The sequence below is a fragment of the Mobula birostris genome, chromosome 3, assembly GCF_030028105.1.
Source record: "Mobula birostris isolate sMobBir1 chromosome 3, sMobBir1.hap1, whole genome shotgun sequence".
NCBI lineage: Eukaryota > Metazoa > Chordata > Chondrichthyes > Myliobatiformes > Myliobatidae > Mobula > Mobula birostris.
Window position 1 is genome coordinate 186,867,523 of NC_092372.1, and position 20,294 is coordinate 186,887,816.

Here is a 20,294-nt window from a genome sequence, read left to right on the forward strand (position 1 = left end):
ATTCTGACATGTCTATCCACGGCCTCCTCTACTGTAAAGATGAAGCCACACTCAGGTTGGAGGAACAACACCTTATATTCCTTTTGTGTAGCCTCCAACCTGATGGCATGAACATTGACTTCTCTAACTTCCGCTAATGCCCCACCTCCCCCTCGTAACCCATCTTATTTATTTATATACACATATTCTCTCTCTCTCTCTCTCTCTCTCTCTCTCTCCTCTCTCTCCTCTCTCTCCTCTCTCTCCTCTCTCTCCTCTCTCTCCTCTCTCTCCTCTCTCTCCTCTCTCTCCTCTCTCTCCTCTCTCTCCTCTCTCTCCTCTCTCTCCTCTCTCTCCTCTCTCTCCTCTCTCCCCCCCCCCCCCCTTTTTCTCCTACTGGCCCTCTGACTATACCCCTTGCCCATCCTCTGGGTTTTTCCCCCTCCCCCCTTTCCTTCTCCCCGGACCTCCTGTCCCATGATCCTCTCATATCCCTTTTGCCAATCACCTGTCCAGCTCTTGGCTCCATCCCTCCCCCTCCTGTCTTCTCCTATCATTTTGGATCTCCCCCTCCCCCTCCCACTTTCAAATCCCTTACTCACTCTTCCTTCAGTTAGTCCTGACGAAGGGTCTTGGCCTGAAACGTCGACTGTACCTCTTCCTAGAGATGCTGCCTGGCCTGCTGCATTCACCAGCAACTTTGATGTGTGTTGCTTGAATTTTCAGCATCTGCAGAATTCCTCGTGTTTATCATTGAATATTTATTGCCAATCAAAAAAATTAAAATTGGAATCTCAGTTTTAATCTATCTCTGTACATCAGTGGTTTTCCAATCTACAAACGTAGTTTGTTTCGCACAAATTATTTGAGTAGGATTTGAACCTGGATCTGCCAGCACTAAGAATGCTGCCAAATAAGTTATGGTTGGAATGTAGAAATAATTATAACTGACACAGAGTGTTAAAGGGTGTCTGTTTTCCACTGACCTATAAAACTTCCTGAAGATCAAATGCCCAAGAATTGTTGTTCTTAGTTGGGCTTTAAAATTACCCCATTTATCCAGAATAATGCCAGCTGCCTTCCTTTGATGTTTAATTGTGGAAGGCCTTCTATCATGCAACTTGTTTACAAATAAAGTTTACCTCTGTGTTGCTGGTTCTTGCCTTCCTGATAACATATCATTCAGAAATGCAGTGCAACAGCATACTCGATAAAATTACTTTACTGTGATTAATGATTAGAAATACAGGTTTTCATTTGCAAGCCTGTGTGTATTATTTATTTACAATGCAAGGGCCAAATGATGTTTCCAGACTATTTCAATCATTCTTGATTCAAGGTGTAACCATTTGGAAAATGTATTTTTTAACATAATGCCAGCTGTTAGCATTGGAGCCCCATCTGTTACTAATAAAAGAGCACAATGCTGTCATGTTAATTTATCTACAAGAAGCATTAATTTTTGCAAAATTGTAAATTGTAAAATTGTAGAAAAAGAAAGTTGCTTATTTAAGAGTGCCTCTTAAGCACAGGAGAAATGTACAGATGCTGGAAATAGAGAGCAACTTTATAACAGGTCAGGCAGCATCTTTGGAGAAGAATAAACAGTTGATGTCACGGGGCAAGACTATTAATCAGGGCTGGAGGGGAAGGGGGAAGAAGCCAGAATAAGAAGGTGGTGGAGGGGAAGGAGTACAAAATGGCCAGTGATGGTTGAGACCAGGTGAAGAGGAAACGTTGGTGAGGAAGCAGGATGAAGTAAGAAGCTGGGAGGTGATAGGCTGAAGAAGTAAAGGGCTGAAAAATGAGGAATCAGATAGGAGAGGACAGTGGATAATGGAAAAAAGGGAAGGAGAAAGGGCAACAGATGGAGGTGATGTGCAGGTGAGAAGAAGAGAAGGGGTAAGAGAGGAGCCAGAATGGGGAATGGAAAGAAAGGGGAAGGGGTGCTCGTCCTTTGTTTTATACGTTTGTACTTCAGATTGTTCAGAAGTAACTGAGGTAGCCTACTATTAGTATCACTGAAGAAGATTTCTCTTTACTGCTGTAGAGAATCACAGACTCACAACAGGGATAAGTACAGAGGATGTAAACTCTGTGTAGGTAAGTGGCAAATCATTAGTATCTTCAAGCAGGAACTGCACACAAAATAAAATTAATCTATCATGTGAAATATGGAAGTGGCAATTTACATCAAAGTTGCTGGCAAACTTAATTAGTTGCAAAAAAAAGATTTGTGTAGTCAAAGACTTGAACTTCATATGGTTCAGAAACAACTTTGAAGAAGCTGATCTGACATCTCACTTGTGTCTCTGATCTGATTTCAGTTATACCGTACTCTATATGGTTAATTTGTAACTAACCTCTATGTATCCCTAGTTGGCAGCAACACCTGTGACCTGAAAAGCAATTTATATGTAGACATACAAGGAATTAGTCTGATGATACAAAGATGAATGCAGGCCTCAGTTGGTCAGGGTCATCCATCGATATTATATCCTGACTGTCAAGATATGCAAGCCAGGGCAGTACAATATGGAGAGTAAGCTGTTGCCCATGTAGCAAACTTCCCACTTTCCACAGAACTGATGATTCCAAAGGAACAACAGAGACTGATAGTGTTTGGCACCAGCAGCATTGCAGGGGTTGTCAGTCAGCGTTGAACTGAATGTAGGACTGCGTTAGAGACTCCAGCTCCAGATTTTTTTTCCTTGGGGCTTACTCCCAAAACCTTCCCCATAAATGGGTATAGCCACAAGGCAGTGGAAGTTTAAGATCAGAGTTTTCCTTCTCCTTGGTGAGCTGTCAACCACGGCTGACAAGCCTCGTCTGCTTGAAGTGACTGTGGTTTTAAGGCTCCAGTAACCTGCCTTTGCCCCTTCTCCTGCAGAAGATTAGTCTATCATGTGAAACAGTTCCACTGGGCTTGCTAGCTAAGTCACCAGGGAAGAGCAGGAGCTGGGCTTGGTTGTCAGAGGTTATTTGAGATGCATGCTATTAGGAGCATTTAGTAGGTAGTGGGAGCTTATCCCCATTACCACCCCCAGCCATGACAACATGAAGGAAACAATAAGTACAAAGATAGGTGGGAAATAAAGCTATGAAGATGGTGAGTCTGGCACTGTGGCTCAGAAAAGAAGGGAGGTGAAGAGGACTGCAGTAGTGATATGAGATTCCATAGACAGAGCAATAGAGATGAGATTCTGTGAATGCGATAGAGACACCTGAATGGTATGTTGCCGTCCAGGTACCAGGGTCAAGGATGTCTTGGATTGGGTCCATCACATTCTAAAGGGGGAGGGTGAGCAGCCAGAAGTCTTGACACCAATTGACACCAATGACATAGGCAGGAAAGATGAGGTGTTCCTGAAGAGAGATTTTGGGATGCTCGGTAGAAAGCTGAAAAGCAGGACCTACAGGGCAGTAATGTCTGGATTGCTGCCTGTTCTGCATGCCAGTGAGGGTAGGAATAGGATAGTGTGTGGCTGAGGAAGTGGTGCAGGGGCAGGGGTTCAGATTTCTGGATCATTGTGATCTCTTCTGGGGAAGGTAAGACCTAGACAAAAGGGATGGGTTACATCTGAACCCAAGGGGTACCAATATCCTTGTGGGCAGGTTTGCTCAAGCTGTTTGGGAGGGTTTAAACTAAGTTGGCAGGGATTGTATGGGAACCAGAGTGATAGGGCTGAGGGATGGTGTAGTTTTGGCAGTTTATATTCAGACTGCTAGCAAGGAGAGGCTGATGATAGGGCAAAATTGCAGTCAACAGTATGTTGCAATGTCAAAGGGGGACAAAATTGAAATGGGTGATGAATACTGAAGGTGTTGTATTTGAAAGCATACAGAATAAGTTAGATGAACTTGTAGCACAGTTACAGAATCACATGTATTACAGAATTACATGTATGACATTGTGGGCTCAGTGAATCGTGGCTGGAAGATGATTATAGCAGGGAGCATAACGGATTTTATTTAGTGCAATGACTCCCCTTAGCATTAATTATTGACTTATAACTTATGCATGTGCATTGATTTGTTGCTTTCTGCAAAGTAACTGTAGAAGTTAACTTCACCTCCGAGTGTATGTCTTTATTTACTTGACATTCCATTGTACAGACACAACAAATTGGCCAAGAGTACAAGTCTGAATGTCAATGAGTATCAGCAACCTCACAGACAGTTACGACATGACAGAACTCAGAGGTAAGGAGAGAGGCAGCGAGAGGAAGGAATGAACTAGTGCAGAGAAGGCAGTCATGCTTGTTAGCACAGGGATGTGTGAGTGACAGTGCATGGTACTCAGTGAGAGATGCACAACTAGCAAAACCAAAGTGAAAATAACATGATGATTGCCTTAGTTGGGAAAGTTAATAAATTTGATCGTGCTAATGAGTACTGAGAATTGTATATTGAGAGGGTTGAACTGTGTTGTATTGCTAACAGTATGGATGAGGGAAAGAAAGTCTCCACTTTCTTAATGGGTGCTAAGATGTACAGTTTCTTATGCAACTTAGTAACTCTTGAAAAGCCAGTAAGCAAAATGTTCAACAAAATTGTTATAATTTTATAAAATCGCTTGAGCCCAAAACCAATAGTAATAGCTGAGTGATTTAAATTTCACAAATTGAACCAAAGGATGAAAGTATTTCTGGATACATTGCAAAACTCCGCAAACTTTCCCAATACTGTGACTTTGGAGATGGGTTTTCTGATGCATTAAAAGATGGGTTTGTATGTGGCATGCATAGTCAAAGCATTCAAAAGAGACTACTGTCAGAAAGAGACCTAACCTTAGAATGGGCATTGACCATTGCAATGCCAATGGAGACAGCAGCAAAGGATGCTTCCAATCCTGCCAAAGGATGATGGCCTGTGATGATCCACAGGCAGCTGTGTTGGAATCGCCTCTGTTTATGTTATATATCAATGATTTTGATGATGGAATTGTTGGCTTTGTGGCCATGTTTGGGGACAATATGAAGACAGGTGGAGGGGCAGGTAGTGTTGTGGGCAGGGGCTACAGAAGGACTTTGAACAGGAGAATGGGCAAAGAAGTGGCAGATGGAATATAATGTCAGGACAAGTATGGTCATGGACTTTGGTAGAAGAAATAAAAGCATAGATTATTTTCTTAATGGAGAAAAAGTTCAGAAATCTGAGGGGCAAAGGAATTTGGGAGTTCTTATGCAGAATTCCCTAAAGGTTACTTTGTACGTTGAGTTGATGGTGAGGAAGGCAAATGCAATGTTAGCATTCATTTTGTGAGGACTAGAATGTAAAAGCGAGGATATGATATTGAGGCTGCATAAGGCACTGGTGAGTAGGGCCCCTTATCTAAGAAAGGATATGCTGACAGTGAGGGTTTAAAGGAAGCAACACACATCAAAGTTGCTGGTGATTGCAGCAGGCTAGGCAGCATCTCTAGGAAGAGGTGCAGTCGACGTTTCAGGCCGAGACTCTTCGTCAGGGCTAACTGAAGGAAGAGTGAGTAAGGGATTTAAAGGAAGTTCATGAAGGAGGCTGGGACTGAAAGGCTTATCACATGATGAGTTCTGGGACCGTACTCACTGAAATTCAGAAGAATGAGGGGGGACCTCATTGAAACCTCTCGAATGTTGAAAGGCCTTAATAGAGTGGATGTGGAGAGGGTGTTTCCTATTGGGGGTGGGGGGAGAAGTAAACCAGCCTCAGAATAGAGGGCATCTTTTTGAAACAGAGATGAGGAGGAATTTCTTTAGCCAGACGGTGGTGAATCAGTGGAATGCATTGCCTGAGGTGGCTGGGGAGGCCAAGTCATTGGGTATATTTAAGGCAGAGGTTGATAGATTCTTGTTTGGTCAGGGTATGAAGAGTACATGCAGAAAACAGCAGACTGGGGCTGAGAAGAAAATAGATCGGCCATGATGAAATGGCAGAGCAGACTCGATGGGCCAAATGGCCTAATCCTGCTCCTGTATCTTATGATTGTATGGTTTTATAAGATAAAGGGAGGTAGGAACAACTTTACTCAGAGAGTGGTAGCTGTGTGGAACGAGCTTCCAGCAGAAGTGGTAGAGGCAGGTTCGATGTTGTCGTTTAAAGTTAAATTGGAGAGATATATGGACAGGAAAGGAATGGAGGGTTATGGGCTGAGTGCAGGTCAGTGGGACGAGGTGAGAGTAAGAGCTTGGTTGGGACTAGGGGGGGCCGAGATGGCCTGTTTCCATGGCTGTAATTGTTATATGGTTATATGGTTAATTCAGTGGGAAAACAACTGCCAACTGAAGTATAATATGAGAAAAAGCAAATTTGTCCATTTTGACAGCAAAAATAAAAAAAGGCATGTTACCTAAAGGGTGAGAGATTGCAGCAAGATTAGTTTATTCTAATGCATAATTCACAAGATGCAGCCGAAGTGAGTATTAGGAAAGCTAATGATGCTCTTGCTCATTGTTAGATAAATTGAATACAAAAGGGAGGACTCTGTGGCATTGGAGTATTGGCAACAATTTTCATCCTCTTATTTCAGGAAGGATATTAATAGTTTGGAAATAGTTGAATGGTTTACTGGGACTTGTGTCTGGAATGGATGAAATTCCTTATCAGGAAAGGTTGAACAAATTATAAAATAAAATTAGCTTCTTTTGTCATCTGTGCATTGAAGGATTGAAGCATGCAGTGAAATGTGCCCTTTCACAAAAATGACCAGCACAGTCTGGGATTGTGCTGGAGGCAGTCCACAAGTGTCAACAGTCTTCAAGTGCCCACAAATAACTAGCCCTAACCCTAACCGTATGTCTTTGGAATGTTGGAGGAAACCCATACAGTTACGTTAATGTTGTCTTCACCAGGTGGAAGTTAGCTGTTGATGGAGGGACGTAGAGAGGATTTTTCCAATAATAAGTGTCTAGGACCAGAGAGCATGGACTCAGAAGGATATTGCTGTAGAATAGAGATGAAGAGGAATTTATTTCGCCAGAGGGTGGTGACTCTGTGGAATTCATGCCACAGACAGCTGTGGAAGCCAAGTCATTGAGTATATTAAAGCTGAGGTTGATAGATTCTTGATTAGTATGAGCATCAAAGATTACGGGGAGAAGGCAGTAGAAAATGCTGAGAAGGATATACTGTATATAAGCCATGTGGTACAGCAGACTCAAGGGGCTGAATGGCCTAGCTCTACTTTTTTGTGTTATGGTCTAAAAAATTTAATCCCTAGGAAATGCTGTTCTTCCTGTCTGAAGAACCAGGGCACTCTGTTGTCCTTTACTCAATTGACTTCATTTCCATGTGCTCAATGTTTATTTTATGGCATAAAAATGTAAATTGCTGAATTTAATCTGGCCTAATTCTACTCTTATGTCATACGGCCTTATTAGTACATGATGAGGGAAATATAAACTTCGATAGAAGTGGAGTTTTTTTTAGGTCTGTTGAAGAACCTCACGGTGGAGGGGGAGAAAGCTGTTGTTGACTGTGAGGTTTGTGTCTACAGTGTCCTGAACCAATTTCCAGATGGAACCAATGAATGGCTGGATGGTGGGGCATTTGGTAAGGAAGCATTCTGATGAAAAAGTATGTATATTTGAGTTAACTAAAGTCCACTGAAATTCAACTCTTGCTTCCGGGCCCTGCAGGTCAATAGGTTTTCCCATCTACTGTGAGGCAGTTACATGGGTGAGACCAAAGCCAGCACCAGCTTTCGATATAGCTGAGCTCTGCCCATTGTATTTCAGCTCCTCAGTTCGAAAAGATAATCATCCTTCTCCTCTGTGGAGACGTGTGCTGTGCTACCCTTAGCAGCGTCACTGAGCATCAGCAAGAACTGCAGTGGAGCAGGCAGATTCAGTCCCTCTGTCGGCAGAAGTAATCCCTGCATATAGAGTAGTTCATGTTCGTGGAGTTGTAGAAAGAGTCGCAGCTTCAATGGGAATTTACTGAGTATGAGACCACAGCAGAGAAATTCCACATCTGGCAGCTTGGTCCTTTGTGTCAGAGGTGTGAATTGAGAAGTTGAAGGAACAAAACTCATTTTTTTCCCCATAGAGAGCTGATAATTGAAAAGTTCAATTGGAATGGGAATACAGTAAGGGAACTTCCAGCCAGTTTTCTGTAGCAAAAATCAAGGCTGTGTATAATTCGAAATTCTGGTGCTTGGGATTAACAGAACTCTTTGCACTTTGGCTAGAAGAGAGTCATCTGTTCTACAGATATCTGTCACTTCCATCTCCATGTGTTACAGTAACATGGGCACAGCTCTGTTTAGAATGACTGATGTTTTAATTGAACCAGCGCATAAAAAGCAAAGTGTAGTTTAATAAGGGATTTTCATTTTCTGTTAATTCTGGTATCAGGAAAAGTGAAAGCTCTAATATAGTTGTTGTAGATTCATAATCGCCTAACTATCTGCAGTTTAGTTCATAAATTATTTATTCATTCCACAGCCATGCTCCACCAGACCAAGATATGTTGATGTGTGATTGACAAGTATATTTCTGTTCCTTTCAACATGGTTGGTGAGAGGGACCAAGGCATCTTGATGTGTAACTGACAAGTGATATCAAGTATATTTCTGTTCCTTCAGCATGAGGATGATGGAGATGACACAGCAATTTAAAAAAAACTTCAGTGAATTTGAGCTCACCACTACAGCGTTCATGTCTGCCAGTGAAGGACAGAAATGCACTTCTTACATTTTTGATCAAGGTAGTTAAACCCAGAAGAAAGAAGGGAAGCGTGATGAAAAATTACTTTTCTGAGCACGAGTAATTTTACGCCCATCCAAGAAGTGATGTTGGTGGGTTATTTTTGTTGCAGTGCAGTTGTTTGTAGTTCAAGGGTATCCTGACAAAAATAGAATCTGCAGAAGTAGAGAGCCAATTTGCTTGAAAAGGTGGATTAACATCTTAGGTATTACTGTTCACTGGAAGTAATGTGTTTGAAACAATTTCTCCTTTGGTAATCTGTCTTTGTGCACTTCTCAATGCCAGAATTACTACTGTTTTGAATGAGCATGAAATTCTATACAGAATGCTTTTTTGTGCAGGAGGAATGTGGGAATATTATGAGACATTTTGCAAGTTATGACTCTGGGCTGGGGTGTCATCCAATAGAATTATACTATTAAGCACAGAAACTTGATTTGTCTCCTTCCATTCTTCCTAATTAGGCTTGTCTGTCTTTTAGAAGTTTGTTGTTGATTCAACATGTCACCAGAAGCTTTGACAAACTTGATTGATGCACAGTGAAGTATATCCGAACTGGTTGTATTACGGCTTGTATAGAAAATTTAATGCCCAGGAATGAAAAAAGGCAACAGAAACTGGTTGGACACCATCACAGACAAAGTCCTTCCCACCATTGAATATATTTGCATGGAGTGCTGCCACAAGAAAGCAGTGTTCATTGTCAAAGACACCACCATCCCAGCCACGCCCTTTTCTCATTATTACCATCAGGTACGAGGTACAGAAGTTTTAGTTCCCATGCCACCAGATTCATGAACAGTTATTACCCTAAGGCTCCTGAGTTGGCATGAATAACTTCAATCGCCACTACCCTGAACTGACTCTATGACCTACAGACTCACTTTCAAAGACTCCTTTCAATTCATGTAATCAGTATTATATTTTTTATTTGCACAGCTTGTCTTCTTTTGTACATTGGTATTTTGTCAGTCTGTCTATGTATAGTTTTTTTTATAAACACTATTTTTCCTATATAAGTGCCTGCAGGAAAATGAATTTCAAGGTAGTGTATGGTAACGTAAGTTTAAGTTTACTTCTAATTCAACTGTACATGAATACAGTCAAATGAAACAGCATTCCTCTGAGGCTGAGGTGCACATAGCACAATTAGCTAAAATGGTTATAAATTCAGGAAAACAAAGAAAAAAATAATTTAGCCCAAGTCGCTGAGTGGCATGACCACACATTGTCCTTGTCCAACTTGTTCTTCTACCCAGTGAACACCAGAGGGCAGCACTAACAAGAGGGGCCAGCTCTCAACCCAAGTCCAGATTCCAGTGCGCCCAGTGCAGGCCCCTGCTCTCTTTTGCACCATCTCGGTTCTCCTCTCCAGGCAATTGCAATGGGCTGCTGCGTCTGAGGCAACTCCGCAGCCTAGGCCTCTCCACAACTGAGGCAACACAGCTGTCCTGCTGTCGGTCACAACAATGAGCCAGAGAACCAGACTTGCAGTATACTATGTACATTATCAATATCCAACAGTGGGTGAGACATTGGGCTTGAAATGGAATGAGGTAAAATTTGCATAATTGTAATTATGTATTGTAAATCCGGCAAATGCAATAGATTTAAGGAGACTGAAGCTGTAAAGCACTTCTGGACTCCTAACTGTACACACATCTCAGCTTTCAAAGCTATAAGCTCAGTACTTGTGCCCAGAGATGAAGGTATGTTGGTGACGTATACTGTTAAGAAAGTGGTGACAAAATCAGTACAGATTGATTCAAACAGTAATGTTAGCAATGTGACCTTATCAGAAAGAAACTGAAATTTCTTACGCACCCATTTATAGCTTACCTTTTGCATGCAGAATTTCTGACAGGCAGTATACATAATCAGTCAAAACCAGCAATTAGTTGGTGTGGCTGTTTTCAGTTCTCACAAACGCTTGCACAAAGTACCACAACACACTTCTGAAGTAGAGTGCAATGTGGTGTTCAACTGTGGATTTGCAGAATTATTTCCTCTGTATGACAGCTGTGATGCTTCACTCCCAGATGAGCAAAATGCCTTTTATGCACACTTTGAAATGGAGAATAAAAGCACATCAGTGTGAGTCCCTGCAGCTTCTGGTGACCCTGTAATCTCAGTCCCGGAACATCTTTCATGATGGTGAGCCCTTGTAAGGCATCAGGCTGTGACGGCGTGGCACTGAAAACCTGTGCCAACTAATGGATGGGAGTCTTCAAGGCCATCTTCGATCTCTCTCGGTGCAGTCGGAGGTTCCCACCTGCTTCAGTAGGGCGACAGTCATGCCAATGCCCAAGAAGAGCAAGGTAACTGCCTCAGTAAAGTGCTGTGAAAGGCTGGTGACGGCCAGAATCAACTCCTGCCCTAGGACCCGATGCAATTTGCCTATCGCCAAAGTACCTCTACAATGAATGCAATCTCACTGACTCTCCGTTTGGCCTTGGATAACCTGGACAACAGCAATACTGATATCTGGCTGCTGTTTATTGACTACAGCTCAGCATTCAGCATCATCATACACTCTGTAGTAATCAACAAGCTCCAAAACCTGGGCCTCTGTACCTCCCTCTGCAACTGGATCCTTGACTTCCTCACTGACAGTCAACACTGGTGCACCTCAAGGTTGTGTGCTTAGCCCACCGCTCTACTCTCTACATCAACGACTCGGTGGCTAGGCACAGCTCATAAACGATCTATAAATTTGCTGATGATGTGACTGTTGTTGGCAGATCAGCTGGTTGAGTGGTGTTGCAACAATACCCTTGTTCTCAACATCAGTAAGACCAAGAAATTGATTGTGGACTTTAGGAAGAGGAAATCGAGGGAACACAAATCAGTCCTCATCGAGATTTCAGCAGTGCAGTTTTAGTTTTGGGGTGTCAATGCTGGGAATTGAAGATCCATGTAGCCCAACATATTGATGCAATTACAAAGATGGCACAACAGTAGGAGTATGAGGAGACTTGATACGTTACCAAAGACTCACGCAAGTTTCTACAGATGTACTGCAGAGAGCATTCTGACTGGTTGCATCACCATATGGTATGGAGGGGCTATGCACGCACAAGATCAGAAAATTGCAAGCTAAGTCAACTTGATCATGGGCACCAGCCTGCCCATTATCGAAGATATCTTCAGTAGGTGATGCCTCAAAAAGGCTCCATCCATCATTAAGGATCCCCATCACCCAGCACATGCCCTCTTCTCCTTGCTGCCATAAAGGACGGGGTACAGCAGCCTGAAGGTGTACACTCAATGTTTTAAGAACAGCTTCTTCCTCACCAACATCAGATTTCTGATGGACAATGATTCCATGCACACTGCTTCACTGTTTTTTTCTTGTTTTTTGCTTTCATTTGCAATACCTATTTACTTTTTTTTATATATATATATATATATATATATATATATATATTTCTTATTGTAATTTAGTTTTTTTGTGTATTGCAGTGTACTTCATGACATATACCAGTGATAATAAACTTGATTTTGATTCTGAATTAGATGCTAGTTTTTACTCTACTGTCCAAGTGCATTCCTCTCGAGAGAGGAAAAATGACTGGCAATATACTGGGCAGCTCTCTGGAATCTCCTGGTTGTCAGTCATAAGACCATAAGAGGTAGGAGTAGAACTAGGCCATTTGCTGCATCGACTCTGCTCTGTCATTCAATCATAGCTGTTCATTTTCTTTTTTCCCCCCCTCAGCCTCACTTCCTGGCCTTCTCCTCGTAATCTTTGATGCCCTGGCTATTTCAATCTCTGCCTTAAACACTGAACAACCTGGCCTCTACAGCTGCCTGCAGTAATAAATTCCACAAATTCACTAGCCTCTGGTGAAAGAAATTTCTCCGCATCTCTGTTTTAAATGGATGCCAATCTATCTTGAGGCTGTGCCCTCTTATCCTAGACTCCCACACCATCATTTCCACATCTATTCTGCCCAGGCATCAATGACAAACTGCTCTAAAAAGCCATCTTGTAGGTATTTAACAAATTCACTCCCTTGGGATCCATTACCAATCTGACTTTCCCAATCTATGTTACAATCTCCCATGATGATCATAACATTGCCCTTCTGACATGCCTTTTCTTTCCCTTTGTAACTTGTAGTCCACATCCCAGCTACTGTTTGGAGGCCTGTATATAACTGCCTTCAGTGTCCTTTTACCCTTGCAATTTATTAACTCAACCTACAAGGATTCAACATCTTCCAATCCTATGTCATTTCTTTCTAATGATTTGATGCCATTCTTTACCAGCAGAGCCATTCCACCCCCTCTGCCTGCCTTCCTATCTTTCGGATACAATGTGTAACCTTGGGTATTCAGCTCCCAACTACAACCATCCTTTAGCCACGATTCAGCAATGGCCACAACATTATACCTGGCAATCTGTAATATTGCAACAAGATCACCCACCTTATTTCTTACATTCTGTGCAATAATATAACACTTTGGGTACTGTATTTGCTACCCTTTATGATTCTGCATCCCTAATGCACTGATACTCACCCTGCTGGCTACAATTTTGTCCTATCCTCTACTTGCTCTTCCTGACAGTCTGACTACACCCTATCTTTGTTTGATGGTAAAAAAACCATCCGTCCTATCCTGAGTCCCTTCACTTCGGTTCCCATTCCCCTGCCCAATTAGTTTAAACCCTCCCGAACAGCTCTAACAAACCTGCCTGCAAGAAGTGTTGGTCCCCCCTCGGTTCAGGTGCAACCTGTTCCTTTTGTACAGGTCATATCGCCCCCAGTGATCCAAGAAGCTGAAGCCCTGCCTCCTGCAACAGCTTCTCAGCAAGGCATTCATTTGTTTCTACCCTCACTGGTGTGTGGTACAGGTAACAACCCAGAAAATACCACGTGGGAGGTCCTGCTTCTCAGCTTTCTTCCTAGTTCCCTTAATCCTCTCTTCGGGACCTCTTTGCTTTTCCTTCCTATGTCATTGGTACCAATATGTACCAAGACATCTGGCCGCTCTCCCTCCCTCTCCAAAATGCTGTGGTTGCGATCCGAGACATCCCTGACCCTGGCATCTGGGAGGCAACATACCATCTGGGTGTCCCGTTCACATCCACAGAGTCTCCTGTCTATTTCTCTGATGCTTGAGTCCCCTATCACTTCTGCTCCCCTCTTCTCCCTCTTTCCCGTCTGCACCAAGGACCTGTGCTCAGTGCCTGTAACCTGGTCTCTGTGGCATTCCCCTGGGAGCTCATCCTCCACAACTGTATCCAAAACAGTATACTCATTAATGAGGGAATTGCCACAGGGGTGCTCTGTGCTAACTGCCTACTCACCTTGCCATTTCTGCCCCTGGCAGTCACCCAGTTACCCACCTCTTGCAACTTAGTGGTGACTACTTCCCTGTAACTCCGATGTATGATCTCCTCACTCTCCCGTACAAGCTGAAGGTGATCCAGCTGCTGCTCCAGAGAGTTGCTGCCTTCACGTTGTCAAAAAGAATTTGTTGAGCAAACAAAAAGTTTTTCTGAAACAGATATGTAGAGCGAGCTGTTAGAAATGGTATTTCATGGTCCCTTGGGAATAATAGTTGTGAAAAACCTTCATGCATTTGCTGATATCTTTGACTTTTAAGTTTCGAGAAAAGAATTTATACAATACATATTGCATGTATTGTTTAATGTCTGTAGCTTTGTACACAGCTGGTTGTTAAGCACCAGTGCAGAAGTATATTTGTCCCACCACAATTTATAGGTTGTCTAGACTGTGCAAAGAAAAAAGCCTTTGAGTGCAGACAACTCTATTAAAAACTTACTTTGATTTTAACTGTTTCATACTTAAGTACTTCGATAGAGAGCAAGCTGACAAATTTTGTACCTACTGTTGGGAGGGGGGGTGGGGGGGAAGGGAACTCTCAAATGGAAGCTGCTCTCTAACAATTGTATTGTTAACTTTGGTTTCATTGTTATGCACAATTTAGTACCTGATATTTATCCAACAACTGTTCCAAAACAGTGAAACCCATGGGGCAAATTTGTCTGCTGTATTCTTAAGCTTACTTCAGAGCCTGCAGTTTTGGATCTTTTCACTTTATTAGGTACACCTGCCTATTTATGTAAACACTTAGCCAATCATGTGGCAGCAACTCAAATGCATACAGACAGGGCCAAGCGGCTCAGTTGTGGTTCAGACTAAAATTCGAGTGGGGAAGAAATGTGTGCTATGTGATTTTGACATTGGAGTGATTCTTGGTGCCAGATGGGGTGGTTTGAGTATCTCATAAGTTGCTGATCTCCTGGAATTGTCATGCGCAGCAGTTGAGAGATTCAGGAGAACGGTGCACAGAACAAAATAACATCCAGTGAGAGGCAGTTCTGTGAGCAAAAACAACTTGTTAATGAGAGCGATCAGGGAAGAATAGCCAGACTGATTCAAGCTGACAGGAAGGTGACAGTAACTCAAACGATCATAGGTTACAATAGTGATATGCAGAGGAGCAAAATGCACAAAACATTGAACCCTGAAGTGAATGGCACAAAACATTGAACCCTGAAGTGAATGGGCTACAGCAGTCGAAGTCACACAGTGTTCCACTTCTGTACATAATAAAGTGGCCACTAAGAGTATATCCAAAATTGTTATCAGCTTAGATGAAATGGATCGAGTTTTTATAAAAGTGCATTGTTGCCACAAAAGGCAAATTGAAGCATCTCATGTGAATTCATTTTATTTGGTTTGGAGAAGCCAAATGTGGTCTTCAGTCTTGAGCTGGAGCTCAATCATATTTGAGATGCAGCTCAAGGCATCCAGAACGTTGCCTCTATACACCATTACTTCACTTTCATTCCATGATTACCTGCAATCCTACAAGCCATCAGATCTCAGGTGTCTGGTTTTACTACAGTGAAATACTTCAAAGCTTTTCATTATATTAAATGATTGCAGGTTGTTTTATGCTGTTTTGTCTCCATATGGCAGGCACCAACAAAAACTAAAATCTCATGCGGTCTGTAAGATAGTGGAAGTCTTCTGAACTGATATGTTTGACTTATTACCATAATCAGTGCAATCCTTTGCTCAAAGACTCTGAAGATTTCCATTTAAGTGGTCTTGTTCCTCAACTTGCCATCTTTCTCAATATTCCTTTGGCAGCCCCTCAGGATCAAGCATGACTTGTTTATGCTTAAGTTCTGTGGGTTCTGAGGTGGTAAATGGGACCAAGGAAGGGGCAGTGCTGCCCCACGTGGCGACTGGGTGAGTAGTGAGTGCACCTGCTGCCATCTGTACCGTACAATACCTCTGTGTGCTCTGGGTACACTGGCTCAACGTTCTGTTCTCAAGACCATCCTGAAGGCTTCTCCACTTTGAGCAGTCATGGGTCAGATGTTCACAACAGGCTTTAAGTGCATTTCTGACCATGCACTCCCCGACACCATCTTCCATCTGGCACTGAGAGGTACAGAAAATATTTTACCCGCAATTGGTATTTGTCAATGGAAGTTTTCCTAAGTTTATTAATTTTAGTTGCCTGTGTTTATTTAAACTTTCTGTATTGTTGATGCATCATTAAAGAATTTAGGTATATATTAGTGTAATAATAATATTGAATATTCCAGTTCAGATACTGAGGAATACAAAGTAACACTTGATTTCCACAAATAGGTTGATATTGTTTACTACATTGTTGAATGTCACAACAATCAGGATTGAATCGTTCACTTAGAAACATAGAAAACCTACAGCACAATACAGGCCCTTCGGCCCACAAAGTTGTGCCGAACATGTCCCTACCTTAGAAATTACTAGGCTTACCTATAGCCCTCTATTTTTCTAAGCTCCATGTACCTATCCAAAAGTCTCTTAAAAGACCCTATCATATCTGCCTCCACCACCGTTGCCGGCAGCCCATTCCACGCACTCACCGCTCTGCGTAAAAAAACTTACCCCTGACATCTCCTCTGTACCTACTTCCAAGCACTTTAAACCTGTGTCTTGTGGCAACCATTTCAGCCCTAGGAAAAGCCTCTGACTATCCACATGATCAATGCCTCTCATCATCTTGTAAACTTATGTGAGAGGAAGCTGATTCATCAGTATTTTAATATGGGAAAATGACCTTCCGGTAGCTTCAAATGAGCCCCTTTGCTCCCCTTGTTATAGTGCAGAGTAATAACTAGTATTAATGACTTAGCTGTGACTGGATTCATTTGATGAGCAGCCAACTATGCTGATAATTGGAGTCTCCTGACTGGATCAAACATGCTCATACATAATAATTTATTCATTGTCACCTGATGTGCTCTGTCTGTTCCCCAGAAGGAAAAAAAACTTGTTACAACAATAGATCTCTTTGTTCCGATGATGTGAAGCTTTCCAGCTGCTTCAGGAACTAGTTTAGAAGGTAGTTTCGTTGAAAAAAAATAGCACGGAAGAAAATAGGTGTTAAGGTTTCCTACTTTATTTCTTTCCCAGAACTGATTTATCAATGGTTTAAACTTTCCCTTTGAAAATGCAAGAGTAGTAAGGTCTTTTCCATCCTGAAGTGAAAGTTTCCGGGTTTCCGGGAGAAAAGAGTCAAATCCTCTGCAGGTAAGTTCTGGTCACGTGATCCTGCCCTGTAGAAATTGAAATTGAAAAATGGTTGCATTTATTTAGTTTCATAATCTTTATTTAAAGTTCTTTGAGTAAAATAAAATCTGTATCAAAACATAAAGCATTTGTTAATGTCATGTGTAAATTAAAAGGGAACATCTTGTTGAATGTTTATAGCTTTTCTTTCACTGTGCCTTTTATAGTTCTGTAATGCTGTTTTACTTTAGACAGGGATACTTAACTGCTACTTTAAAATGTTAGTACACATTGGGCACCCCTTATCTGGAATGCCTGGGGACAGAAGTGTTTTGGATTTTGAATTTATCTGGATTTTGGAATATTTGCATCTATATCATGAGATAGCTAGGGGATAGGACCCAAGTCTAAGCACAAAATCAATTTACGTTACATATACAGCTTATATACACATACATACACACACACCCTGAAGGAAGTTTCATATAATATTTTTAATAATTTTGTACATGAACCAATGCTGTGTACATTGAACTATTAGAAAGGTAAGCTATCACTATCTCAGCTGCCCAGATGGACAGTCAGTGGCTGTTAGGCATCAATGTCATCCTGGACTCTGAATTTAGGTGCTATCAGTAAGCAATCTTTGTCTTACACTTGTTCAGCACGTACCTGTACTGTTGCAGCCGCTCAGCATGTTAGATTATCATCAACAACAATTTTGGCAAGCTCATCAGAAAACTTCTGCTGTTTGGTGATCAGCAGATGCTTTATCACCACAAATCTTTACAAATTTAATGCCATGTCTTTTCTTAAATTTCTGCAACCAGCTTGCTGAATATTCACAATTACTGTCAATTTTCAGTTTGTCGTTATATGTCTTTGCTTGTTTTATGATCAGAATACAGTTAAGCAGCATATGTTCACTCTGCTGACAAATCCACTCTTTCAATGTATGATTGGGATTTTTTTTTGCTTTATGCAGTGTTTTTCTATTTTTCATTAACTTCTGTTCATTACATTTGTGAGGCCACTACTCAGAACTGTCTGTAGTGTGCAAAGATTTGCATGTAGCCTGGAAAGCTTCCCAGCGTCCTGTGTAATTTTCCATTTGTGGTGTCTTGTAAGTGCTAAAATAAATTTGGATTTCGGGGGTTTTCAGATTTTGGAATTTCAGATAAGGGGTGCTCAGCCTATACTTTATACCTCTTCTTTCCCCTTCTCTGTCTTTCCAAAATAGCTGCTGTTGAGATTTAAAGAGCATGACCTGTTCTATTGTTGCAATCAATGTGAAGACTGAGTGTCACTTATGGTAGAGTGAATTTTGCTTTCCTTTCTACCTGCCTTGTTATGGGGATTTCATTTCAGTGACGTAGCTGAGGTCAGAACTGCATTGAAAGTGTGCTCACACTTGCATCTTCCCACTGTGGATAGGGTATCATGGTTCAGTTGTTAAAGCTTTTGGAAGTTCAAATCAAGCTGGTAATTTCTACACCAGCAGCAAAAGTACGTCACAAAACTTATTGTAATTACCCAGATGAAACATGAAACCCTTTCGGTGATTGGGACCTGCCAACAGTTGTCAATTTGCCAAGTTCACCGTGTCTTGCACGCTCCCAAATTATGTGAAAAAACAGTCACAGCTCCAAAGAGTGATTGTATGATAGCCTCAGAAAAGCAGTCAGACAAGATGTCATTCATAAGATGATGTTTACCTTAAAGTAGGGGCAGTGCTAAAATCATTCCAGCAGAAGATTTCTTTATGTGAAGTCAGTAGAATGAGTTTTGATATTTTGGAAATGAACAGTCAAATTTTTAGCTCGAAACGTCGACTAAATTTCCTTTTCCTTCCATGGATGATGCCTGACTGCTGAGTTTGTGTGTGTGTGTGTGTGTGTGTGTGTGTGTGTGTGTGTGTGAATTCTGTAGACAGACTGCCATTTGTTGATGCAACTATGGTGCTACTGATTTGCAGTGAAGTTGTATCCAGTCATTTTCAGTTAAAGAAACTGTGGCTCTTGCTGTATCATTTCAAGCACACTATTTTAAACCATAATGTTATAAAGTCTGCATTCAACTGAAATAACTGTTCAATGATCTTTGTATGATAGGTTGTTTTCACCAACTGGTGCTTGCATAGTGTAAGCTGTTGCATTATCAAGCTGACAGCTTATTGTAACTTGGGAAATCAGTCATGCTGCCTCTGATATCCCCACCCATCTACTGAAACAGAGCATGTGGAACTACACATCCATGCTCTCTGTACTTCCAAGGCATATTCTTGTAAAGTGTTTCCCCACCCGAATTGGCAGTGGTAATTTCCACCCCGTGTTCACATCACCTGTTGGTGGCTCCAATTAACCCCTTGTTTGTCAGAGTTACCATCCATATGTTCAATTACCAACCGGGATCCTTTTGTGTATGATATGTTGATTATAGACCATACATTTCTACCTGCTGTAAACACTGTGTTGCAGATAGCCTGAAGTATTGTTTAAAATATTCTTTCCCCATCACTTTCAGACAGGGAGTTAATTGTATCACCAAACAAAGAATAATTTTTATTTGAGTCTTTCACAAAGAAACATCCAAACTGATTTAACTGTTGCTTGGAAGGTTGACACAGAACATGCCAGTGTTAAAGACCAGACCTAAATGACTCGAATGAAGGTGTGGTAAACCATATATATGCTGTAACTGAGTTAACTGTCTGGACACGCCTCTCTGCTGACTGCCCCTGTGGCTGCTCCCACAGATGCTGAATCAAGGTGATTTCGCCCTGCCCCTCCCCCTCAGTCCAGGGGCAGACACTCAGCATGGATGTCGTATTGTACAGCGAATAAAAGCCTTTCAGTATTTTACCCGACTTCAGTCTTTTGGAGTTATTGAAGGTGCTTCAGAAGGTTTTGAAATAATGCACAAGTTTGTTGTACAGACCAAATAACCAAAAGGCTTTACAGGTACACAATTGGCTGGTTTGAAAAATTAAATTTAATAGATTAAAAGAGCACTGATAACAATGAGAGAAAGCAGAGAGTAGTATTTTTTCCCAAATCAAATGGAGCTATGTAAGCTATGTGTTGGT

General features: G+C 41.7%; 1 protein-coding gene across 12 annotated transcripts in view; it reads left to right on the forward strand.

The window, feature by feature from the left end:
• The window catches only part of LOC140195483 (sickle tail protein), a 696,918-nt gene that overhangs the window by 435,171 nt on the left and 241,453 nt on the right, over positions 1–20,294 (forward strand). The window contains exon 1 of one of the 12 annotated variants that reach the window (XM_072253842.1): positions 17,165–17,230. The exons of the other annotated variants lie outside the window; for them this stretch is intronic. The gene's annotated coding sequence lies outside the window, so the exon portion shown is untranslated. Of the gene's footprint in view, positions 1–17,164; positions 17,231–20,294 lie in introns of those variants that run through there. 12 annotated transcript variants of the gene reach the window in all.